The 26,457-nt window shown below is 29.6% G+C and overlaps 1 protein-coding gene across 1 annotated transcript in view; it reads left to right on the top strand.

Moving 5' to 3' along the window:
• LOC149487078 (uncharacterized) overlaps positions 1-26,457 on the top strand; it is a 39,808-nt gene continuing 13,351 nt past the window's right edge. Inside the window, exon 1 of the mRNA XM_089697302.1 lies at positions 1-209. The gene's annotated coding sequence lies outside the window, so the exon portion shown is untranslated. The remainder of the gene's footprint in view (positions 210-26,457) is intronic.

Here is a 26,457-nt window from a genome sequence, read left to right as displayed (position 1 = left end):
CCTTTAGACGTCAGTTTGAAAGTATACTTACGCTCGTCCGGACGCCGGCTATCGTAAGACCGACGCGCACTCTTCGGCTACAGTTCCAAATTTAAAATTTTATTTTTTTAATTTTTTTATTAGTGGACAGTGTGGACGGAAAAAAACTGTTTTGTGATTTTGACTTTTAATTGGATCAACTATTGGACACTGATTGGATTGTTAATTATGTACGTATACATTTTGAATGTATAATATTAGTATAAGATATGATGATATCTTTGCACACACTATAGTAACATTTCATAAGAATATACAGCTAAGTTCTAATGAAAATACCGTAAATAATTGTACATATTTTATAGATTAAGACAAGAATTCAATTTAAACAGTGATAAATATAATCATTTGTTAATAGCACTTTAATTAAATTTGCAATTACTCTATCACTGCATATTATTATTTTAGACTTTCAATGCAAGGTGTTTTTGATTGGACAGCGATGCATAATTATTATCTTTTCTTTTTTTATAAATCTTGACGAGGCAGATGTTTGAACCAGCTTTAGTATTTAAGTTATTGACTGCAGTCGAACCTTTTTGGGGTATAATGAAGTTTTTTTATCTTTTTTAGTTTTATATTTAACGTGAAGTGATATGTAAATTTAAATAAATACATATAAATTATAGATATGTATAGGTAACCAGTATAAAAAAGCAGTAATATAGTTATAAAATTGGTTTAGGTTTATCTAGCTTACATTATTTTAGAATAAATTAAATGAATACAAATTATTTATTATAATATGTATTAATTTTGTATATTAATTTATAACATAATAAGATTTTGTGAAAAATAAATCCTGAAAAATGTGTGAAAAATAATGAAAATACCGTAAATAATTGTACATATTTTATAGATTAAGACAAGAATTCAATTTAAACAGTGATAAATATAATCATTTGTTAATAGCACTTTAATTAAATTTGCAATTACTCTATCACTGCATATTATTATTTTAGACTTTCAATGCAAGGTGTTTTTGATTGGACAGCGATGCATAATTATTATCTTTTCTTTTTTTATAAATCTTGACGAGGCAGATGTTTGAACCAGCTTTAGTATTTAAGTTATTGACTGCAGTCGAACCTTTTTGGGGTATAATGAAGTTTTTTTATCTTTTTTAGTTTTATATTTAACGTGAAGTGATATGTAAATTTAAATAAATACATATAAATTATAGATATGTATAGGTAACCAGTATAAAAAAGCAGTAATATAGTTATAAAATTGGTTTAGGTTTATCTAGCTTACATTATTTTAGAATAAATTAAATGAATACAAATTATTTATTATAATATGTATTAATTTTGTATATTAATTTATAACATAATAAGATTTTGTGAAAAATAAATCCCACACTAGGCACAATCATAAAAAAAACATTCTATGAAATTTTCTCTACAGAGCAAAATATCTTATTTATATCTCCGTATCTTATAAAAAAGGAAATGCCTGAATATTATTCTTCCATCATCCAGGTACGTGTATTTTCTTAAACATGATTAAAAAAAAAGAAACATTTCAAATAAAGAACAATCACACTCACATTTTAATCCTTAATTTTTTCTTTTTAAAAACACATTCTGTAAAAAGCAAAGAATATATTTTATCCATGGCAATACCCATAACATTCGTCTTAACTCTATAGTCTATGTCTATTTCCCGCATTCCCAAAGTTTTGCATGCCATTAAATCTGTTTACAAAAGCGATTTCTCGCGGACGATCGGCCTACATGCGGTTTAAACATGCAACTGTGAAAATGTATCGTGAAAATTGCTGGCGTATCATGTTATAGAAGCGCTTTACTAGTGAATTTGAATAACCTACATTCTATGTGTATACAGAATTCCAAACAGGTTTATATGCCAGATGATGTTGATATAGGGACCGTCGTAAATCATTCGATACATCGTTTAGATTCAGAACATCGTCTTTGATACATCACAAAATAACTGAAAAAGTATGTCGTATAAACATAATTTTAAACGCCTGTTTTATGTAAACGTCTCACGTGATGTAACCAGAGCAAAATATTTTGAATTCATTTTCAAATTCGTACTTTCAGTATTTTGCAAGTTATCTATAAATATTTACCACAAATTGTATAATACCTACCTATACTTAGCAGCATGATTGTGACTCAATCTATTTTTTCATAAATTTAACGATATCATAAAAAACACACTTATTCAGGTAAGTTATTAAATAATCTCGTTTACAATGTAGTCGAAGTGTAACAAAAAAATTACAATACATTCAACAGATGTTTGTAAAATTTGGCATAATTGCAGCGATTATGTTTAAATGGTCAAGGGAAGTTTTTACACAAAAACATGTACGATTAAAAAGATTAATCAAGCACGTTCACTAATTAGTTAATTGTATGTATAGCTTTCTAATATTCACAAGACTGGCTTGTCGTGTTCTGTTATATACTTTAGAAGTTAGTGGGTACGAACGGTTTCCAATGAAGTTATGCGGAACGAATAAACTCAGTGAATGTTAGTTATCTATCACGAAATACAAAGTAGACACTCGATATGTTAGGAAAAGTGTAAATTTTACGCATTCGGTTCCTGAGAATGCCACTTGTTTTCCATGTCAATAGATAAATTGTTATTAATATGGATGTTTATTTCTGCAGCATTCTTCGTATTGTATTGGTCGTGTGAATCTTTTTATTGTTGAGTGATTTAAATTAATTGTTTATTTATTCTTGACTCACTAATAGTTGTCACATTATGTATATCATGCGTCAGTTTACAATTTAATTAAAGGAATTAATCTATACTTAATATTATAAAGCTGAAGAGTTTGTTTGTTTGAAAGCGCTAATCTCAAGAACTACTGGTCCGATTTGAAAAATTATTTCGGTGTTGGATAGCCCATTTATCGAGGAAGGCTATGGGCAGACCAACAGAAGCGGAGCCACGCGGGTGAAACCGCGGAGCGCAGCTAGTATAAATATACTATATCCAAGTGAGCTCTACATCTACTTAGTGTAGACATATTATTATAATAAAAAATGGAGTAAATAATTTATTGTTATCAAAGAAATACAATAAAGTATAATTCGTTAATAAACACACCACATAATTATAAATGTAAAGCTCATCACAAAACATAATCAAAGCATGATGCCACATGAATATGATGTCACTCAACGATTATAGCTGATCCTTATGATATTATACATATCGTTAGTAATATTATATCGTAACCACTTACAAAGTAATGATTATGCAATTAGCGAATATTTTTTCAATATGAAACCAGAAAAATCATTTTTACTCATATTATAAAGCTGAAGAGTTTGTTTGTTTGAACGCGCTGATCTCGGAAACTGCCGGTCCGATTTGAAAAATTCTTTCGGTGTTAGATAGTTCATTTATCGAGGAAGGCTATAGGCTATATATCATCTCAGTAAGACCAACAGGAGCAGAGCACACCTAGTAAATAATAAAGAATAACGCTATGTAATAAAAAATTAAGTTTATTCCACATGTACTATAAATGATAACCTCTATGATTATAATATCAAGAAAAAATGTTTTTAAAGAGTTTTCTCTGATTCAAAAAGTCACCAGAATTATTTGTGTCGTCACCTAACGGCTTAAAATTATCATACTTACAATATAAAATTAGCACTTATGCTGTGCTCTACAGATTTGTGTACAGGATGTGAATTAACTGTACTCCTCTCATAGACTCACATTTAAAACAAAATAAACAATACCATACCTTATCCTTAACAATACTATACCTTATCACCAATACCATACCTCTCAATATTTCAACAATATGCTTATAAATATGATCTTTATATTTTAAAGTGCTTATATATAAATTTGAAATAGTTAAGTTTTACTCAATTTTGATAGAGACAATAGCATTCGTTAACAATTCTTTTTTACAGTATATTGCAAAACAAAACGTTACTTATTTTCAAATAATCCAAGCTCGTTAGTACATTAGTAAATTTGAGAACAATACCTTCTATATTCATTACACGCCTCTCCGTAAGTTGTGCGTTACGACTTATGTAAGTACCACCTATTTCCTGTTTCCACTTAATGCCTAAGAAACTATCCGCTGCATTTCGTATTTATTATATAATGGATGCAAATTAAAAAAGTCCGAAACGATGTAGTGAATACTGCTTTTAGTATAGTTAAATAAATATTGAAACGCATATATCATAATTAGTAGTAATTACCTAAAACATGTTTTATTTCGCATATGTATTTCCTTTACAAAGTTTTTAACTCCTAAATGTGTGTTTATATACGTGTGTTATATATATAAGGATACAATTAAGTAAAATAAATAGTTTTTTAACCACTTAATAGTTTCTTGTGACATTTAAGAAGTCAGCCATTTTGAATTTCAATTTGTAACCAAACAGTTTAAGTTTGGCAATAAATTTTACATATCAACAAGTTTTTGTGGACCATGATGTAATGGACTTTTTATTAACTTTACTTGTCTTTAACATGTTTTCCTCACGATAAATATTATATATATATATATATATATATATATATATATATATATATATATATATATATATGTAATAATGTACCTACTCTACTTAATATTTAAGTATTACGTTTTACGAAATACATATTAAACAAGTTTGTCAACTTAAATTATGTTTTTTATCATCCCTCCTTAACAGGTCAATTAATTATCTGTTATTCAATAAGAAGATATGTATATTAGTTATATTAATTAAACTAAATATCAAGAAAATTTATTTTAAAATAATTTGATAAAAATTAATTAAATTTATTAGTAAAAAACCATTTTAAAATGTCTTAGATAAATGTTTTTCAGAATTTACATCACAGTTACTTACATCAATTTTCGTATTATTTATTTGTTACAGTATTCGATTGGATAATTTTTAAACTTTTGTAATCAATACGATGGATTCATGTAACAAAATAAATAAAAACGAAAGGTGAACGAACTCGGCTAAAGTATCGTATAGTAATGCAATGGCAATAATTGACAACATTTCTAAGTTTTCTTTTTTGCAGTAATGATTTCGTAACTCAGGTTTAGCTTTCGTTGTATAAGTGAGTGGTATTTTGTTAAAATATTTCCTGTAACGTGACTTTAAGATTTATCTATAAAAATATACTATTTTACAATATTAAAACGTTAACAAATAATTTAACTTCTTACAAAATTGTGTTCTTACAACTTGTGACACATGAAATTTCTTTTTTTGGAAAGTTGTCAATTAAAAATATAGCGTCACTTTTGTAGTTAATAATGAGTGAATAGCTAAATTGCTAAAAATATAATATTTACTTATTATTTGAAATCATAGCTTTAAAATATTTTTGTCATAGCCATTTTCAGAAACATACCTACAAGATACGAAACATAAATACAGCGGTATTTTCCAGTGTTTAAGGAAACAAATGAAAATGTTAGCTTTGTAAATTCGGGGGTATTGTGGTTTTTAGTCACGAATCACGATACGTATACCTACCACATTCGGTGTAGCGGCCAAACAATAGAAGCCTGACGATGTTGTGTTTTCGCCCAATAAATACATCCCGTGTTTAGAAACATTTCGCATTGACACTTTGGTAGAAATAAATGGTTTATACCGTCTTTTAAGGAAGAAATTTGAGTTTTATAATTCGTTAAACTCTTATAAACCTACCTACTAATATTGTAGAGATTTTGACCAATAGGAAATGCCGAAATGCAGGGTTAGAAAATGACTTGTATCTACCATAGATCATTTATCTTATATAAATAGTAGTAAGTAGTTGAAAAAAAGTATAAAAAATCCCTTCATATTACAATATCTGTGTACAACATTGTCAAATTGCAATGCACTGCAATTAAACAATTCAACCATAAAACTTTCACTATCGTCAATATTTACCAGTTGTTTCACAACTTTTTTGTATTCACTAACATCCTCGGTTTCAAAACAGTGTAACACCATTCATTAGCCGTGCACGGTTCATTAAGAACCGACAGAATGGTCACGGCCTTTAAAACAACGCTTCTGGCTCGAACAAGGCGTGACTGGTGTACAAATTTAGTGTTTTTTTTTTTTGAAAACCATTTAAACGGTACCGCAATCCTGTCAATGTTTACTTGAACACCGTGGAATGAAGTGAGTGTAAAAGTTCAAATAACTTTAAGTAACAACAAAAAAAGAGCGTGTGTACCGAGCACACGTGTCAGAAGTGAAACTTTTTTGACAAAATTCAAAGTTACACAAAATCGTCGCCTTACTCCATGACGTGACGGTATTGTTATGACGCGACCTTGAAATTTTACACTCAACACGCCTAAAAAGTTTCACTTCAAAATGTTCTTTACTAACGAGTCATTCTTCATTTTTTGTTGACAACTTTAATATAATTCTGAAAACAGTGATGCAAGCACATTTTAATCTTGTACAAATATTTGAACTTTCACAAATAACGTTTATACTAAGAAACGAATAAGAGACAATTTTATCTACTTTAAATTAAATCATATGTATAAAACTAGTAACATAGGTAATTAGATTTTAAGTATACTTTAAATTGGGTAAAGTAGGCCAAGGCAAAAATAAAGTAATCCACTGCTTCATTTTTAATCGCGAAATATTAATTTGCATGAAATTACTTGGTAAATCTCTCAATTATTTTATTAGTGTATAATTGCGAATTTACAACATAAATATATTCTGTTAAAATTGAGAAAGAATTGAGGAACCATCTTAATTTCACACACCGAAAAAATGTAATTAACAAACACACAATCAAGCAAAAAGTTAAGGATACATAAACACGCATGATTGAAAATCTCTTACTAAAAGACATCGCTCCCGTCATCATCGTGTGAAACATTCGCAAAGAAAGCCAGATAAAATGCAATATCAAGGACGGTTAATCTTTTTTCGGCTATCCAACTACCGCTTAACGACGCGAACGAACAGTTTTTCGGTTCATAAAACATTTGCCGTGAGAACTCTCCTTTTAACGTCATGTTAGAAATTGACATTGCAAAAATCGTGTTTAGTTTACGAGAGAAAATGGTTTTATTTTTATTACAATGTTTAGTATGGTTTCACCAACATTTTAACGCACGCGTGTTGCATTACAAATTCACATAAAGCTCTACAAACTGTAGTTATCTGTCACTGTAGAGAAATTAGCAAAAGAATAAATGCACAAATGAATTGAGGAAATGCTCATGTTTACACATTGTAGAATGCGCGATCTAGATAATCTAAATACATAAATCTTTAGTCGTCTTTCCAAGGAAAGTAATAATTTCAACCACGTAGAGACTAGAGTGTTAGATTCTATATGAACGTTAGGGTCAATAAAAAGCTCAAATTTCATTTCAACTATACACTCTCAAAACATCAGACTAGATGTAAGTAGGTATACAAAACAAAAAACGATCTAGAAATAATTAAATTTTAAATTTCTCCTTTATATTAAGTATTATTTTATTTTATCTTTAAAATGTTTATGTATTGTTTAAAATTATTATTTACATATTTTGTGTCAGAAACATTTTATTAAAACCAACAACAATCTCAAAGCTTATTACGTAATCGCTCAATGAGGTATCGATAGCGGTAAGCGTGGAATGTTTACAGTCGAGAAAGCGGAAAAGTTGTCACCGCGAACTGCGAAGCGAGCCTTATTGGACGTGATGCCGTTCAGGATGTTACTGCGAAAATTGTCTATGCGTAGAGTGCCATAGATACTGGAGTTGTACTTTTAAAAAAGAATTCTGTAGATTGGTGATATTGTCTATGCTAGATTAGCTTTTTAAATAGAGTATCGTGTTTTTTTTTTTTCATTTATGCCAGTGAATCGTGTTCAATAGCCCGGTTTACACGCACGCTCTTTCGCGCGCGATTCGGCTTTCACGCGGGAAAGAGCGAGCATTTAAACGATGACAGAGAGAACGAGATTGCGCGTCGAGTTGCGCGTCCACTCCGCACACACTCCAACGCGCCACGCTTTCCTTCGTTCAATCGCGCGCGATTATCGTTTACACGCACAATCTTTCCTCTTTCCTCAAAAACGCACGAATAATCGCGCGCGAAGGAATAAGTGCACAAAAAAACGTGACAAAACAATCCCTCGCGATTGCGCGCGCGTGCTTTCCCGCGTTCAATCCCGCGCACTCAATCACGCGGTAAAGAGTGTGCGTGTAAACCGGGCTAATAGGTGACATTGTCTGCGTTAAGCATAGATTAAACTATAGTCTATAGTTGTGAATAAGATAATTAAAAATTATGCAATTTATTAGTTGGCTTTCACTTGTTTAGATCTAGATAAGATGTCTATTGATTAAAAATCATTCATATTAATTTATGACATTACATAATGTATATGTGTATGGTAATAAATGTAATGTTTGACGCTAAAGATATATTTTGGTTTTAAAACTTTTTTTTTACTTGCAAAGTACCAGAATATTTTGAAATATTTAACCTGCAGAACATTTAAATAGTAATGTACAGAACTTTCAAGTTCAAGTATTAATAGAACCTTCGATTATAATTAACATCATACAAGTTTACACTTTAAAGAATAAATAATTACAAATAAAATCGAAACTAACACAAACCACGCCAAAATAAATTTCCATCTAAATAGGTATGTACAATTCAATTCACATCAAGTATCCATAACATACCCGGTTACAACATTACGGAAATGAGCAAGGAAATCCACTTGGAAAACGCAACTAGAAAATTAATATTTCAAACATATATATGCTGATATGCGAAGTAGACCAAAACTTTACCGCGGTTCAATGAATCTCAATATCATATTTTTTTCTTTCATCTGTCAATCGCCTGTACAGGATTTGCATTTTTTCTATCATTTTTTTATAGAATTTAAATTTTTTCTATTCAAATCAAGGCAGTTTATTACAAATATTGTATATTCAGTATTCATAACATATCACGTATTGTAACATTTATTCGCCTTCAAATAATAACATTGCAAAATATAACGGCCAAGGTTACGCATATAATATTTATGAAACAAAAAGGTGCGTAGCTAATAAATATAATACTGCATTCCATGCATATTGTACGTTAGATATTTCAGTCGAAACAGAATTAATAAAAACAATATTCTTAAATACGAACAGCGTTTCTTTTCTATAGCATTTTGAACAGTAGGTACCTACTACCTACCAACTTAAAAGTTTGCACACCACGTGCGTCTTTTGCTAGTTTTTCAAACAAGAACTGCTAGCAATAGAACCTTCATTTATGATCATCAAATAATATTTAATAATAAAATATCCACTCATTAGATAATCTCATTAATTTTACACGCAAAACCTCTGAATATCGTTAAGAAAATTTCAGTGGGACCGAGAGAGCGGAACAAACAAGAAAACAGACTTTCTTATTTAATAATTGTGATTAGCTTAATTAATTATCTGCCGGCTAATATAGTGAACATAAATAAAAGGAAATAGTGAACATTACGCTAGACATACATGGAGTTAAGAAAGGAAATACGTTTTAAACCTCTATAAAACGTGCCTCGATAACTGACGAAGAACAAATCCTGTTATTCAAATAACCCCACCCATATCATGAATATTAATTTTGTGTATTTATTAATAGGACGGCCGTTTATTTTTATTGCATTCTACTTTTGTTAAAGAAACTAATTTAAGCTATTTTATTATATAAAAAATGAAAGAGTTAAAATTGAATTACGTAAATTCAGTTTGTTAACAATATAATTTAAAATATAGAGCAAAAATCTTATATCATAATTTGAATTGAGAAAGTGATATAAAAGTAACTGAATTTTTTATTACTTGCTTCTCGTATCGCACTTTACAACATACATATTAATAATCAGACTATAATTTTTAAATAAGATTGAATTAAATATGAAAATTCAATATTGTTCAATATGGATTTTTCATTTCGTTTTCTTGTCTGTCTTTTACACTCGCAAATATAAACTGAAACAACGTTATATTCTTCAGCTATATAAATGAAGGGGATTTCTTAAAAATAAAAATAATAGACTAAACATTATCTGTGTACCAATTAAATCCGGACATAGGTAAGTATCTATAGCATTTGAAAGCCCAGATTTTTAAACGAAAAAGCATTCTAGGCCAGCCTGTTCGTAAGTCGCACAGTTCAACCGTGGTGACAGTAATGGCTTGATACCGTCTGAACGTGACTGCAATACGCATCGAGTAATCCTGTGCATTCAACCGTAAAGTCTAGTCAATGTAAGTACTTAGTACCTACTTATACCTGCAGTTGTAAGCCGCTGGGTTCCGCTTTTGTCTGGCCTGATTATTTTTTATGACAGTTTAGGTGTTATTTTGCTTGGATATTAGAAATCGACCAATATTTCTGAGATGTTGAAATAATAGGGAAAGTACGAATTACTGGATAATATTTAACTCAGCTCTTAGAAAAATTGTGCAACCTTTATCTGCTCTGGTGACTGAAAACTAAGGTTTTAACTTGTATAGATATTAATGAATATTAAAACAATTTTAATGTACCCCCATTTGAGGTAGATATGTGTATTGTCTTTATGTTCATGAATATGCAATTACATATGAATATTAACTCCCTCGTGCCCTTTTACAGATAGAGCATAATTTTCATAGCAATTAGGAAATTAGGCCTGTTCAACTGAAATCGACTTTACATAGCCTCTACCAGACTGTAACGTTCATATAAATGCTTTTATGAGTTTAATAAAGAATATTTTTATACACATAGCTTACTATGTATTATTATGTCGTATACTTATTTAAATCTATGTAGACTTAAATGAATAAAAAATGATAGAATAGAGAATATAGAAAAGAACTAAAATAAATATTATAGGATAGAATAAATCAACTTACATTAAATGAGTCGCTTTTCCCCAACCTGTAGGTATTTCTATTTTTGGATTGTAGATTGGAGCAAGTTCAATTTAATTTACCATATTTTTATAAATAACTGAATCTTCTTCATTTTAAAACTTGCTTTTAAAATTAGTTAATTGTGTGCCTAAGCTTGCGTTTTTATATAAACTTCCTAAGAAACAGTTTAAAAAATATATTGATTCCTAAATGTTAGCGACGTCTAGGTACGATAGAGCCTTTATACTAAAATTGTCCAGACAAAAAATCGCAAGGTATTAGAAAGAAAAACGAACACACTTTCGCATTTGTAACATTTATAGTTTCGTAAACCATATAAATTGAAGTCGTGATTTATGTCTATTGAAAATGTTTTTCACTTGTAGGAAAGCATTCCACTATCATTAGTACGTAACGCAAATTGCAGTAGATACCTATATGTAAATACTTACGCAAAATTTCGTGCCGACTGATGCTCAGCTAAGATTGTGTTAGGCAACGCCTAACAACGATTAGTTCTTATTATTGCGTAATTGTATTAATTATTTTTGCAAGCGGTTGAATCAAAAGCTGAGAATTAATTAGTATAATGAATAATCATGAATCTATTTAAAAATGTTCACTCCTTTTTACTAAATACTAATTTATTTTTTGCGTAATAGGTACATTCTTTCAAATTTTCGGAAATCAAATGTTACCTACTCTATTAATGGTTAAAAAAAATCAACACACTATATAGGTATATTATATATTTTTTCTTTATTACCACCTACTCAAATGTATTTAATTTTAATATTTTCCGCAGGAAACTAGTAAAATAAAACGCATTTATGACTTGGTCTCCAACAGATTTTTGTCTCAAAACGTATCAATTGATATTTAAATTTATCATACTATCAGTCTATCAATACAATACATATACATACATAGAACGCGTGATGAATTCACTGCGTGCCGCAAGCAATTTATCTTAAACAAAAGACAACCCACGTGCTTCTAAAGATTCACGCTTCAAAGACTGGATTAAGTGACTCATCACAATACGGTATGCGTTTCATGAATAAATGATCTTAAATTATTCCATTGCTTATGTGTATTAAAATATTTCACGCTATTTGTTCGTTCGTGCGTTCAAGGTATTTTTATTTAATATTTGTGTTTTTCATTTTCGAATGATTGACGACAAATTGTTGACAAATCAATCGGAGTGGACGTGTTACAATGTTTTCCATTTACAATTATTATGAATTTGTAGTGAACAGAGAAACTTTTATTCATTGATTATAATAGGTACGCAATGGTACCTATACCAAAATATTTACAGGCTACACTTATATTCTCCAAACGAACTTAGCACTGCTCATAACCCATGACCCTTTCTATGCATAAATATTCTGAATACGCTTTTATAGCGTTTCCACTTTCCAGTCTAATAAACAAGTTATATTTTCGAAAATTCATTTATTGAGACCAGAATTGAGACGCTAAAAAGATGTCATTGAATTAAAAATTGCATCAAGAATTTATAAGTTCAGAAGCAATATTAGAAAGTTATGAAAGGAATTTTGAACCAATGTCCTATTAGGTATAATACCGCTAAGTATACCAAACATATTAATATCTAATGCTTTATACAGTTTTTCAACTGGCACACTTATTTTTCCAGAACATTCTCTTTAAACATCAAAGTCAAACATGTTTGGAACACGCACGCAAGCCAGACTAACTCGTTTTCATTTTAACCGACGTTCATGAAGTTAAATCATAATAATATAATCACGCAAGTGTTAATTTAATTGCATAAAATCACATTAACAGGTTGTTAAAGCCCTTGTTATTTCAACAAAATTGCTTGCTTGTTAAGTTCAGAAATGATTGAGAAACCAGGGATCTGAAGTAATCGTTTTTAATTGCTTGCTATTTCGATATTTTATATTAAGTTTTCGAACCATTCAAGTTTTCAGCACCACACATATGACACAAGAAATTAGTTTTCTTGAGCATCTTTCATTAGATTTGTTTTGTAAACTTAAATTAAAAAAAATTCTCTATTACTAGCTTTCCGCCTGCGGCTTCGCCCGCGTTTTCAAAAAAAAACCCGCATAGTTCCCGTTCCCGTGGGATTTCCGGGATAAAACCTAGCCTATGTCACTCAGAAATGATGTAGCTTTCCAACAGTGAAAGAGTTTTTCAAATCTGCCAAGTAGTTTCGGAGCCTATTCAATTCATACAAACAAACAAACAAACAAAAAATCAAACCTTTCCTCTTTATAATATTTGTATAGATAAGCTTTACGGCAATTATAAGCTTTAAGCTTTGCGGTTTCTGTAATAAATATTAAGGTAATTTCATAAAATGTTCAGTCTATATATTAAATCAACGGTTTAAACTACACATTTAACAATACAGCAATAAAGAAGAGAAATAATATAAAATGTAGAGTCATATCTTGAATCATGCATGTATTGATTTGAGTGAAAATTTTAAGTTAAAAAAAAGTTTAAATAGCTTACTTTCAACATATCATGTCCACCATAAATATATGATAGGGATATAGGTATTTTTAAACTCATAGCTAGCTATTATTTACTAACACAAAGTCAAAACTGGGTCAATCGTGATGTCTTGTGTATAATTTTACTGTACGTTAAAACTCACACTAATAAAACTTTTTATGTACCTACCATACATATAACACACACAACATCTTACATTTTATCAAAAAAAATTACAGATGAAGTAAAAAGGCATAGCTTCTCCCAAGAAAGGGGCTTTCTGAAAAGAAGTACATAGTACATAAGTCAAATGAAAAATATAGTATATTTAATTTTTATTCAGTCGTTTTCTAATATTACTGATTCTGTGCCAAATTAATAATTTTATGATTTCATTTCATGATAGCTAGCCAAAGATTTTAAGGAGAAGCGACACATAATGTTTAATTCTTTAAATAATCTTTGAATTTTAAAGATAACTAAATCGTATTCCTAAGAACTAAGAAAAACAGTTACCTTTGTTATTATAATTTAAAAACACTATGACCTTCCTTGACCGCTACGCTCCAAGGAAGACGGGCATGTATTTATCTCTACTAATGATCTCATTGGATTAAAATAACAAAAACACACCATTATCCTCACACCAAAAAGTTCACACATTTAAAACGTTTAAGAAAGGTTCGTCTTCATTTTAAAATATTCGTCTCATTTCAATACTTATTTAAATAAAAAACTACGTTGTAGATATTTGAAAAGCTTTTGAGCACATATTTGTAGTTATAAATAAAAGTAATGATACTATTATCAACTTGCCCCAGCCTTGCCTTAAGCAATAAGCAAAATCTGACTTTCGATGATCATTGAAACATCACATATTTTAGAATTATAATTAAAATCACACTACTCAAATTAATTACACCCTACCTGACGTAAACGACTGTTAACAACTATTATTTTTCGTGTTCAATCCACTTAAATGTTATTTATATTTTCAGTGTACAATATAATAACATCCACCAACCAAACGCATAATTATCCACTTTAACAATGGCATTAATCAGGTTTCGCTATTAATACAATAATTACCGAAAAACTACACAGCGGATGCAATTTAATTTAATTGGCCGAAAATTTGGTTTACGTAACCACATGAAATACAATACAGTACATTTTAACATTCTTCGACAATTGCCTACTGCTAAAATTTGTTTTAGAACATTTCATCATTGTACGATTACGATGGTGCAATCTAATTAAATGTTCTAAAGCTAATTCTATTATAGTGTAATTACGTAAAACATTTTGCAGGAAATTTACATTTTTCAGTAGCGGCAGTACTTATTTTTAATACAATATACAAAAACAATACTGCTGTTAACTGATAGTGGTGTTGAAATATTGAAATTTCAAATCAATATTGGTATTTATATTGAAAGATGAATTGAATGTAACCCAATTTTTTATTATTTACTCAATAAATTTTGATCCTGTATGAAGATATATATGTATGAAGAAAATGATGTAAGTGTGCATATTTCACTCTAAAGATTTAAGTATTCGTGAACAATTAGGTACTATTGGCTACGTCCATTTAACTTCATCTTCTAATGTTAGGCATTAAAAGAATAGCTTTTAAACTCTTGCTTGCTTCACTCTTGATTTACCGTCGATAAGAATAGGCATCAGCATCTAGCTGAAACTAAGGCTATAAACGCTCAAAATAGACGAGTGAGCATGCAGAATTCCTTTTGACTCATTGCCTGGATAAATGAGACGATATTCCAAGTGATTGGGGATCGATGTAATGCGATTTCATCCTTACCCCTTCGCAGCACATTGCATAATAGAACCAGCAACTGTAATGAATGTCTATTTTCATCGTTTGGCGAATAATTGACACGGTCCACAAATTACTGAGCTAAAACGTAACTTGTTACGAAATATCTATGTGTAATACTTGTAATCATACAGTGATAGTTTTATATTAAATTTCAAAGATGAAGATTTGTTTTATTAAAAAGGAGAAATTTAAACGTGCATGCAGTGTACGTGGTTTATCTATAAGTAATTTTATCGTCGTAAAGTAGAAAATCATCAATACGAAAGTCGATTTCTTATCTGCAAATAGAGTCGCATAAAATTGTTAATTCTAAATTTAAAATTAAATTCTGATTCTAACTCTTTAATATTTTTGTTAAACCACCTGATTGAATTTATTTTAATTTGTACACAGTAAAAACAAACAGTCATGTTCATTATATGTTCAAGATGAAAACTTTTTTCATCTAGTAACAATTTTTAAAGATGTCTATTAGCAATAATGAGTTGATTTAATTAAAACTGCGTTCCAATTTAAACTGATTTGATCGACAAATCTCAAAGGTCCAACGTCTTATTAATTGATAAGCAATGGCCTTCTTAACTCAATGGCTGCTATGTGATCGGGTTTATTGTGAATAACAATGTCTACAATCCCATTGTTATGCATAGTAAGCATTCGGCATTGTATCAGACCATTTGTGATTTGCTGAAATAATAACGAAGGTATGTAGATTCATTTCTGATTAATTAGTCAAATAAATTACTAGACTATATTAAACATTCAAAGTTTATGTCTTTGACCGACTGACTTTAAAAAAGGACATTTTCATTTTTAGAAATGTGTGATATGTAGCATTACTGTAGTCACAAGACAGTTTGGTGTTATCCTAATTAAATCGTAGATTAGTTTTTTACATATCTAAATTCAATCTATCTTCCTTGATTTATTTGTACTGCATACAGAAAAGACAATATGTTCAACAACAAAACCATCGTAATAATTTATAAGTCAATAAAATCGTCCTTAACTGTCGATGAATTTATTAAATAAGATTGATATTTTATATGTACTTATCGCATTCATTGATTAAAGAGGTCGTGCATGGTAAGTCAAGTTTCAGCTCCATAATAACGTACCTGAATTTTTTTTACAAATTAAAATTTTATTTGGCATTTTATAATAGGTACGAATAACACATCATAAACCTTTTATTTCTTAACGCACTAATAGGCACTACTTATAAAAAATATCTCAGAGCATTGATGTAAAAAAAATAGCGGTTTCAGAGACAAAAAATACACTCAATTGTTCCGTTGCATGTAGTTTTTCGCTTGATTAAAATTGCTAGCAATTTCGTTCGACCCCATGTCATGACTCATGACAATCAACATTTTATGCCCGAAGCGACAGGTTATACTTGATTTGTAATGATATCCAAGTACATGTGTTGTAATATATTAAAGGGTTTATTGCGTATATACTACAATTGGTAATTCGGACAAGGTCTTGAATTTGCATATCAATCTTAGATCTCAATTGGTATTTCGCTGATTAGGACGAGTCGAGATGAGTCTGAGAGATTGAATTAATTATAAACTCATCTATTTAAAGGATCGTTTATTTTTTCTCCAAATAAAATATCAGTTTGATTATATGTAGTCGAATAAAAGGATTGAACTGACGCGCAATTTTTTTCTGTCATTTCCCTGATTTTGCAAAATAAGTCGAGTTGCGTAGTGCTATGAATAAGACAGGATTATTTAAAATATATTGTAAGTTCCTATTTAATTCAGTGATTTCTTAAGAAAACTTATTTCACCGAAAACTATACTGGCATTAGGCATAAAACATAAAACATTGAACTAAGTAAATTAACTCTCAGTAAATCAAAGAATATGTTTTTAAAAATTAAATCAGTTATGAATAGGCGAGACCTTTAGGAAAATATCTACCTATAATCGTTGCGGTGTGAAGGTTTTACAAACGTGTGTTGATTATTACAGGCCTTGCCTTCAGCTTTTTGATGATTTAACAAGGCTTACATAACGCACATTGCTATGTTTATTTCTAACACCAATATTTATTTAATGAAGACGTGATAATATATATTAATAAATTATAATTCTTCGAGTGCTACATAATAATATACATTTTTAAAAGCTTGTTATATCAATTGTATAACAGCAAAATACTAGGAACTAGAAAGGAAAATTTACGAAACGAGGAAAAGCACGCAACATGTAATTTCCTTTCAGCAAATTGGAAGGTGGCGACACTCAACGTTTACCGTTTCGTGACTTTTACCCCAGGAAATAATAACTGTTATATCATTTTATTATCGGATATATTAATAACACTGTTGATATTTTTGTGAAAACAACACGATGTTTGTTTTACAAGCTAATTATTTTATCCATACTGCGCTAACAGGTTATTTGGAAATTATTGATTTATCTGAGTAATTTTCGAGGCTTTTATTATACCCATTTCAAGTTGTATTTCGTTTAAAAATGTAAATAAGACATATTTGGACCCAGTTATAATTATAATGAAATTACGGAAACAGGTTTTTTAACATTTTCCTAAGAAATTTTTAACGTTCTTGAAATTGAACTCGTTGCTTCCCGTGATAGGTATTATTCGCATTTGTCTAATATTTGTACAAGTAAAGTTGTCAAACATTATACAAAGCGTGCTACCATTAAAATAACACATGCAGTCGGTTTCACACAATTATTTCGCATTCAAATTGAAGCACTTTTTCTTACTTTCAAAGTATTATACATTTGTGCATTTGTGAAATTATCATGAAAATAAGTCCCAAATGTTAACGCTAAATTTAACTTTTTATCGTGTTTTCAGCATTTGCCCTAAACTTATTTGGAATGATTAATTTACATGTAAGTAGGTAGCACATATAGAAAAAAATAATCCATCCGATTTTTTCTCTTTGTAAATATACACTATACTAGCATAATAAACTCACATTGAAAATGTATTTTATAAATAAATTTCTAAACGATTTCTCAAATGATTGCAAGATTGAGTTATAATAATAATCGCCATTAGGATGCTGTCAGTAAAAGAAAATCCTATCTATAAATGTCATTTAGTTTCTTGAGATTGAGGTCGAATAAATGCCTTGCTCTTAACAAGTAATCACTACTAAATTATCTGCAGAAGTTATGAAGTTTTAGGTTCAGTTAATGTCACGAGTCATAAGTTCGTTCTTAATGTTAAAATAATTACCTACACGTGAGTGAAAAGTGAAAATAATAATTATTTATTTAATGTAAAGACTTGTTAATAGTATGTACTTTCATGTCGTTTCTTTTAGAAATTATTTAAAAGCAAAGATTTTGTCAAAAGGCTCTTCGAGTGTATCGTAAAATTGTTATCAAGGGAGCAATACCATCTTACGTCCGTGTTATAAATATCTAAAGGTAAATGTAGAGTCTCAAAGAAAATTAAATAAAATTTTCATCCTTTTTCTAATTGCGTTTTTTGTTAGTGTAAATGAAATTTAATTTATAAGCCTCATACACATGTATACCTGCCATAAACATTGTATACACTTTGTCACAAGAAAAATTGCTTTCCGTCATTGCAATGCAGAACGCTTGCAACGCAATCAAAATCTTGTACAGTGCATTGATACCATCAGCGGATGCAATTAGCCCTCCTCACACATAGTGCGTATGAGCACAGATTAGATGGTAGGTATGAGTAACTGTATGGCCTTGACTCCATATTTATAATAATTATAATTACACATAACCTCCCACGAGTTATAGCGGTTACAATATTACTACGGTCGTTAATATGTATGAATTTGGTCTATTATCGTCACGAAATAGAATGTAATTGTTGCATGCTGCGGTCAATTGTCTTTTTAAAACGCATTTACTTATAGTCCAACCTCGGACGTAAATTAATATTTTCCTGTGTGATTTCATATGCTTCTTGCTGAATAGATAACGACTACGAGTCAAGTACGATATCAGTATGTGAAGGCAGTTCTCTACTATATCACAGGCAGTTATAATATATCTTTCTTTTTGTTTGTCATAAAATATTTCGTTTATTTAAGATAGAAATCGAGAGTAGGTACTAAATTTTAACTGAAATGTGAATGTTTATTACAAACTAGAAACTAGAAAGTGGTACCAAATTACAATTTAATTCCACATTAAATTATAATACAATATTATATTGCAAATTATTTCCAAGTTGTGTGAATTGAATATAAAATCGTTTCTCCGTTCATAATCTATCACTTGATGGGAAATCTTGTAATAAACTTAATTAAATACAATTCAATTCTAATACAAGCTTAGCTTCGCTTGAAATCTGTTTTCTTTCCTCTTAAAAACTATGCTTATAAAAACAGACTTCGCGACATTCCAAAGTTTTTTTACTTATATTAGGAAAATTGACGGACGTGAGTGTGCGGTTGTCTGACTTATGACCTGAAATGACACAAAAAACATTGTATCTGCTATCTCCCATCTATCTACACAAAAAGGCCACATGATTGACTATTTAAAACACAAAGGCCGCGAGTGTAACGGTAACTATGTCAATAAAAACAAGCCGTTATTATTTCCTCCAGCGCCCACGCACTTTTATATTCATGTTGGACCTACATAGCTTTATTTGCTATGGATTAGGTCCAAACAAGTTGCCAAGTTCAGTCGAGAATTTCTCTCCAAAACAATTCCCAATCCGATACTGCTATTGAGTCATCGAGACTGGACTATGATTGTATGTACTTAGTTGCTGAGGAAAAGATAGTGTATCCAACAGCATAATTTTAATAGAATTCTAGCTTGTTACAATTGTGATTACCGTTTTTTTTTTCTGAATAATATACATAGCAATAAATTTTTACAAATCTATTTCATTCTTCATCTACAAGTATATATTGGGGGTTAGGTTTTATATTATTATCTAATTATATAATATATTGAATTATTCTCTAAAATATGCTCTCTTTTCTATAAAAGGAACTTCGACCTAAAAATCTGTATATTGGTGATGGTAATATGATAAAGATGAAAGTAAACATGTAAACCAATACCATAACGATTCGACTAGATGCCTTTCTGTTTGCATACTCAATACTCAAATATATAAGTACCTATTTGCATATTTTAATGAATTGCGCTTCATTTGAAAAGTGTTTTATAGGTAATTATATTTAGAATATTTTACAAAATCTTATTTTAATACATAATTAAATAAGCTTCGGCGTATAGTATAAAACGTTGAGTACTGGAGAGTAGATAGGGGAGACCGAGGGGAGTTGAAACAATTTTCACGTTTTGTTTAATATAACTCAAACTATAATCAGAAATCTTGAGGTACTAGTACCAATCGATAGGTTATTCTATACACTTGCGAATGGTTAGCAAAAAGAAACTGTAAGCCTTAAAAAATGTGGTGAAAAATCGATTTAACCGTAACAAGTCAACTTGTTTCAACTCTCCTCATACCGAGGTAAGATGAAACAGAGGTCGAGGAGAGTTGAAACATTACGATTTTGGGCAGTAATGGGAGCTGCAAAATAAAAATGATTATTTGATTTAAAGGTTTTAATTAAAATCAATCTTTTCAAGTAATCAATAACCTTTTTAGTAATATTTTAATGACATATCAGTCAAGTAGGTCTAATACAAATAATAAACTCGTTAATTACTAAAAATTAACATGACGCCTTTATGCGTAACATCAATTATAATCAGTCGAATCAACAAAATGTTTTATTGCAATCTTATATAACTAAATCTTTGACATAAAATAGTTATTAACTATCAGTAATTTTTTTAAGTATTACAATCAGTGCTATAAATTATTTAAGTAAAAATACTCGAAAAAAATGTCAAAGATCAACTGGAAACACATTAATCTGACAAGTAGTTTGAATATGGCTCCATACAGCAAATGCAGCAGGATTAATCCTCTTCTCCTTCATCACCTTCTTCGTTTCCTCTCTTTTTTTGAGAACCTTAACCTTTTTAGTTTTACTGCCTGGTTTTAATCTTTTTCTTGCTTTAGTTTCTTCAGTAGGGATGTTGAAACAAATAAACACATTAAATCAACAATAAAATGCATTAATCCTTGTACTTTTTATTTCTTAGCTATAATCAGATGTTAAAAAACCGAGGAGAGTTGAAACAGTCTGTTTCAAAACACCTCAGTGAGAAAAAACCTCCCAATTTTTATTCAAATCACGATCAAGCAGTAAATACACAGAAATCAAATTTACCAAGTATATTTCATGAATCTATAGATAATGAGATTTCAAAACGTATATAACTCAACCCAAAATACAAAACCACTAATAAAGTACGAGCATCGTAAAAATTCGTGAAATACTTACTTTTAGCGATTTTCGGCACATGTCATTCAGAACTACACAACTGCATAACTGACGTCATCGGCGTAAACTGACGCGATAGCGGGTTGTGGGAGGTGGTTATAAAAAACGATTCCAGATCGCTAACGGTTTTAGGTTCCGAGAAATCGGGACTGTTTCAACTCACCTTTGTTTCAAAACCCCTCGGTCTCCCCTACATATTTTCTCGAACCAAAAATTGATTTATTTTTATTTTTTTTACATTAGGATTAAAAGCACGATTGGTATAATACATTAACACATCAATGTACAAGCGCCAAAAACAAAAGCTCAATATGTTAAAAATCACTTTTTTATACAAGTACTATCATTTTACATAAGCAATAAGCATAGTGCTGACAAATGTAAGCAGATAGTACATCGCAGCACTTTCACAGTGACAAAAATAATACTTTCTAAAGATTGTTAGTCGTCCCGCAGACCCAAGGCACGTAGCGCTTACAAAATATCCAATAAATTCACTTGGAACGAAACGGCGGAACAATTTTATCACATAATTCCACAGATTATGGTTAAATAATAGCTTTTCCAATACTTTAAATTGTTTAAAAGAAGAGCGGGTACTGGAGAGATGATTACAGATTACACTTTTCAAAATATGATTTGAATAATACTGTTTGTACAAGAAGAATAATAATCAATGAATCGATAAAAATAACAACAGAGTAACTATTATTATATATATGTATATAGTATGTGTAACTCTTTTAACTGGTTCAAAGCATAATACATTCGCGCATTTCAATAATTTATGCATTTTAGTAAATTTGGTTTTATATAATCCATAATTAACCTTGTTTTAGAAGTATTAGCATTTAGCAGTCTATTACATTATTAATTAAACAAATAAACTAATAGTAATGGGACACTAACAATTATATTAAATGCATTTAGACATGAACTTGAATCCGGTATGCAAATTTAATTATTGCTTTGCAAATACCATGTTTTGTGATGACTAACTACAAATCTATTTTGCAACAACTCTATTACCAAGTCAAACAAAGTTGGTCTATCAAGTGACATTTAGTTGAATAGTGTTAACACTTAACTTGTTGTTTATGAGCTATGATAATATATTACAACAACTCTGGCACATTATACGAAAACTAAGTACTTAGTGCACTATGAAAACTTTGTTTATTTGTGCGATACCAGAGTTTTCAGTAATAATTTGTACAAGTTTTAAGAGTCTATAAGAAATACTTTTATATACACTAAAGTGAAACTTCTCTCTATAAAATGATCATAATTAAACACTTACATAAGCACTAAAATAAAATATTATTACATGTAGAAATATAAATTCGAAATTATTACATTTTATTTCTTAAATTAAAATATATGTTAGGCAGTTCGTTATTTTTATTTGATTATTATATAATAGACATAAATCATAACATCGCTACTTTCACCGAACGGTACTCTTGAATAGTTTTTGTGTTCACATCTACTATGTATAATTAAAATGGCCTAACTGGTATAATATGTTATAAGTTATTATATCATTGTAATATAACAGTTATTTGTTGACCGTTATTAGATATTAATTAAAATCGATCAATTAAGAGATGCAATATTCGTTTAGATTAATTAAGTATCAACATTAATATTTATTACTACCAGCTGTAGAGTTGTCTTAAATATAATTATGAAACAGGCTTGCAATACGAATGCCGCAAACTCAATGTGGGGTCTCCAATTGGTAATTTGAAGCTTTATGATTAAAACTACTTTCTTTTAGCACACGATTTATGAAAATATTTCACTATATCATATTGGCTCTATATTTTCCTCAGATAACTACAATAATGTTATAAATACGAGAACATTATAAGAACTCAGTAAATTAGTTCTCAAATACTCAAAGATAGAGATTATATAATACCTACCACATTTCCATAACAGGCATAATCAATTCTATTATCCATTTAACATATAAAAGCGCCAATAAAAACAACCTAGCAGTTCTCCTTCTGTATGTATGTCATGCGAGCATTTGGAATGCTAGGAGTGGCAGAAGCAAACAGTTCACTCACGAATTCCATTAGATATATAATGTCTCAGCATATTAACCACGTTAACACTTAACATCAGTTATATTGCTATGATTCGATTTGGTTGCGTATAACATGTTGCTAACTGTAATAGCGTTCTATTTCGCCGAAATTTGTGTTTATTTTGATAGAGCAAAAGTTACGAATCTTACTTTTCGTATTTGATTCTGATAATTAGTAGATAATTGAATATAACATACAAAATGAAAGCAATGAAATACTCGTAAATTGCCATTCATATATTGTTATTTCTATGGTGCCGCTAACTAATAACAATTAAAAATATTTTTGTTAAAACTAACCTTGTATATTATTACGCACAGAAACGTTGAAAATAAACATGCAATCATTGAAGCATTTGTTTCCTTTACCAATTGTTTATTAAATGCGTTAGTACAATAAACATCAACGATTAAAATAAATAAACTTGACGGTTTCTATTTAATTTGTTGTTTCCCGTATTATATAGATATTATACTAAGGTCACAGACAAAAAGGTCGATTAAACTATTTTAATTACAATAGTTTCAGCATAACCAAGTATGTAATTGATATAAACCAAATTACTTTTAAATCTAACATCAAAAAATGGATAATATAACAATTAACAACCATTTAAAGATCACACTAATTAACATGGTTTAAATGTAAAAAGAATAACATTAGTTTGAATGTTGTTATTCTTCTCAGAAGTTCCCTCTAGTTGTTAAAAATGCGTAAAATTAAGTACTTAAACTTATCCTTTGCCCGCCAAACTAGAATTCACATTGACAAATTATAATTAAATTTAAGTTAACAAGACACACCGCACACGTGACGTGAATTACAGGGTTGATTTAATTTCATTGTTATAAGGAAAGGAGAAATCCTATAAACATGGTAAATAATTGAGTCAGTCATGTTGCCTAGAAAGCGTTTAATATACAGAGTCGTATTATTGATTTTGATTTATTAGATCTGTAATAAATTTTTACATAATTAATACCGATATTATTCCCTAAACAAGAAATAATAGAAGTGAAATAAAAAAAAATAAAAAAATATTATATAGCTGTTATGATCGCAAAGTGTTATGTATGTTTTTTTGTTTTAAATCCAAATACTTTGTAGTGTATTCTTTACTCGAATCATTAAACTGTTGAATTGTCCACCGCCCGCAGGTGATTCGCGTCAAATAATACGTCTGTAGCATTTTAATTACAATTCGTGACTGGGTGTGGCATATATCTAGAGGCAGTATTTGAATGAGTTGTTTTTAAATAAATAAATAAAATAAATAAATAAATAAATCGTTTATTTGCAAGTAAACATGGTATACACAGGTGTTAAGAATAAGATACATTATTTCAGCATGTTTAAGCCTCATCTTTATATAGTTTAGGGATCCAATATTTAGAAACATTTATTAAGTAATTTGAACTTATTTATAGTGATGAAAATATGTCAAATTTTCATCATATTCGACCATAGGGCAAACATGAAATTTTTTAAACTTGTAGACTAATATTTTTATTTAAATCTATAATATATTATGTATATCACAGCTTACTTCAAAGATTTTTAATATAATAAAATTACAAAATCATCATGTCACAAGCCTTATCGGAACATAACAATTTACAGTTGATTGTACCAGATTTGCTACAGTTTGTTAATACCACAAACGGCCTTCAAGGTGAGAATTAATTCGAATACGGCCCTGTTTTTATAGCGTAGATCTTGCTTGACTGGATCATTATGCGCCTACGATACACCACAATTTCATGGTGTTTGAACTCAATCGTATGGCAGGAAAGCGATGTTAGTTTACCCAGTAATGTTCATGGTTGGAACTTATTGGCTTACATTATGTTATGCGTGAAAATTGTGTGGATGTGTTGTGATTTGCATGAACGGGACATTGTAGGAGAGGGTAGAAACACCTTTAACAAACATAGGGTAAATCAAGAAAATGTAGAGTCTTATTTGAGACGTTCAGTTAATCCCATCTATGTATTTATTCGTTTTTGAATATGTATAATCTGTGATGAAATAATAAAATAATAATATATCTACTAAGCAATATTTTTAGGCTGTTAGAACACCATACCCTTTATATATTTGAAAGAAACAAAACACCATCTTCTTTTTACTTTTAAGTGGGGAAATCTTGAAATACTACTTTATTTTACACTGGCTTCTGAGAACTAAGTAAAACTAAATTTAACTTAAATTCAGTAGCAGTGCCTGGGCTTACATTACTCGTATAAATTAATCTAAAGCATTTGTAAGCAATTAGCAAAGGTCTAACCGTAATTGGCTATAAATGGAGATGGTTAAGATTTGCTAATTGAGTATTTGAATAAAAAAAAATTATTGATTTTTTTATGTATTTTGAAACTTTATTATTAATAATATTGATATTTAATGCAAATAACTTCAAAAAATTTTTTTTCCGTTAATTATAAGCAATTAAAAATTGATGAAATTTAAGTTAGAATCACGTGACTAAAAACGCGCCATGACTGGTCACCACAGTTGTGACGTCATAATGTTATAGCTATTATTAACTGCAGTACATAGCGTTTACATACGATTTGTTAGTTGGTTCCGAATTAGTTAGTTAGTTACGAATAATATTCTTGATGTTGATATATTTATGATCACCGATTTTTGTCAGGAGTTGCCTTTGTAGTATTCGTACATAATGGTACAAAACGATAACTTTTGAGGTTCGCCATTT

Source organism: Colias philodice, chromosome 7 (assembly GCF_061535455.1).
Source record: "Colias philodice isolate Cphi_HAF_F1 chromosome 7, ilColPhil1 Martin Lab GWU primary, whole genome shotgun sequence".
In the NCBI taxonomy this organism is placed as follows: Eukaryota; Metazoa; Arthropoda; class Insecta; order Lepidoptera; family Pieridae; genus Colias; species Colias philodice.
Note: the sequence above shows the minus strand (reverse complement) of the source record. Positions and strands in the feature narration are given on the sequence as shown.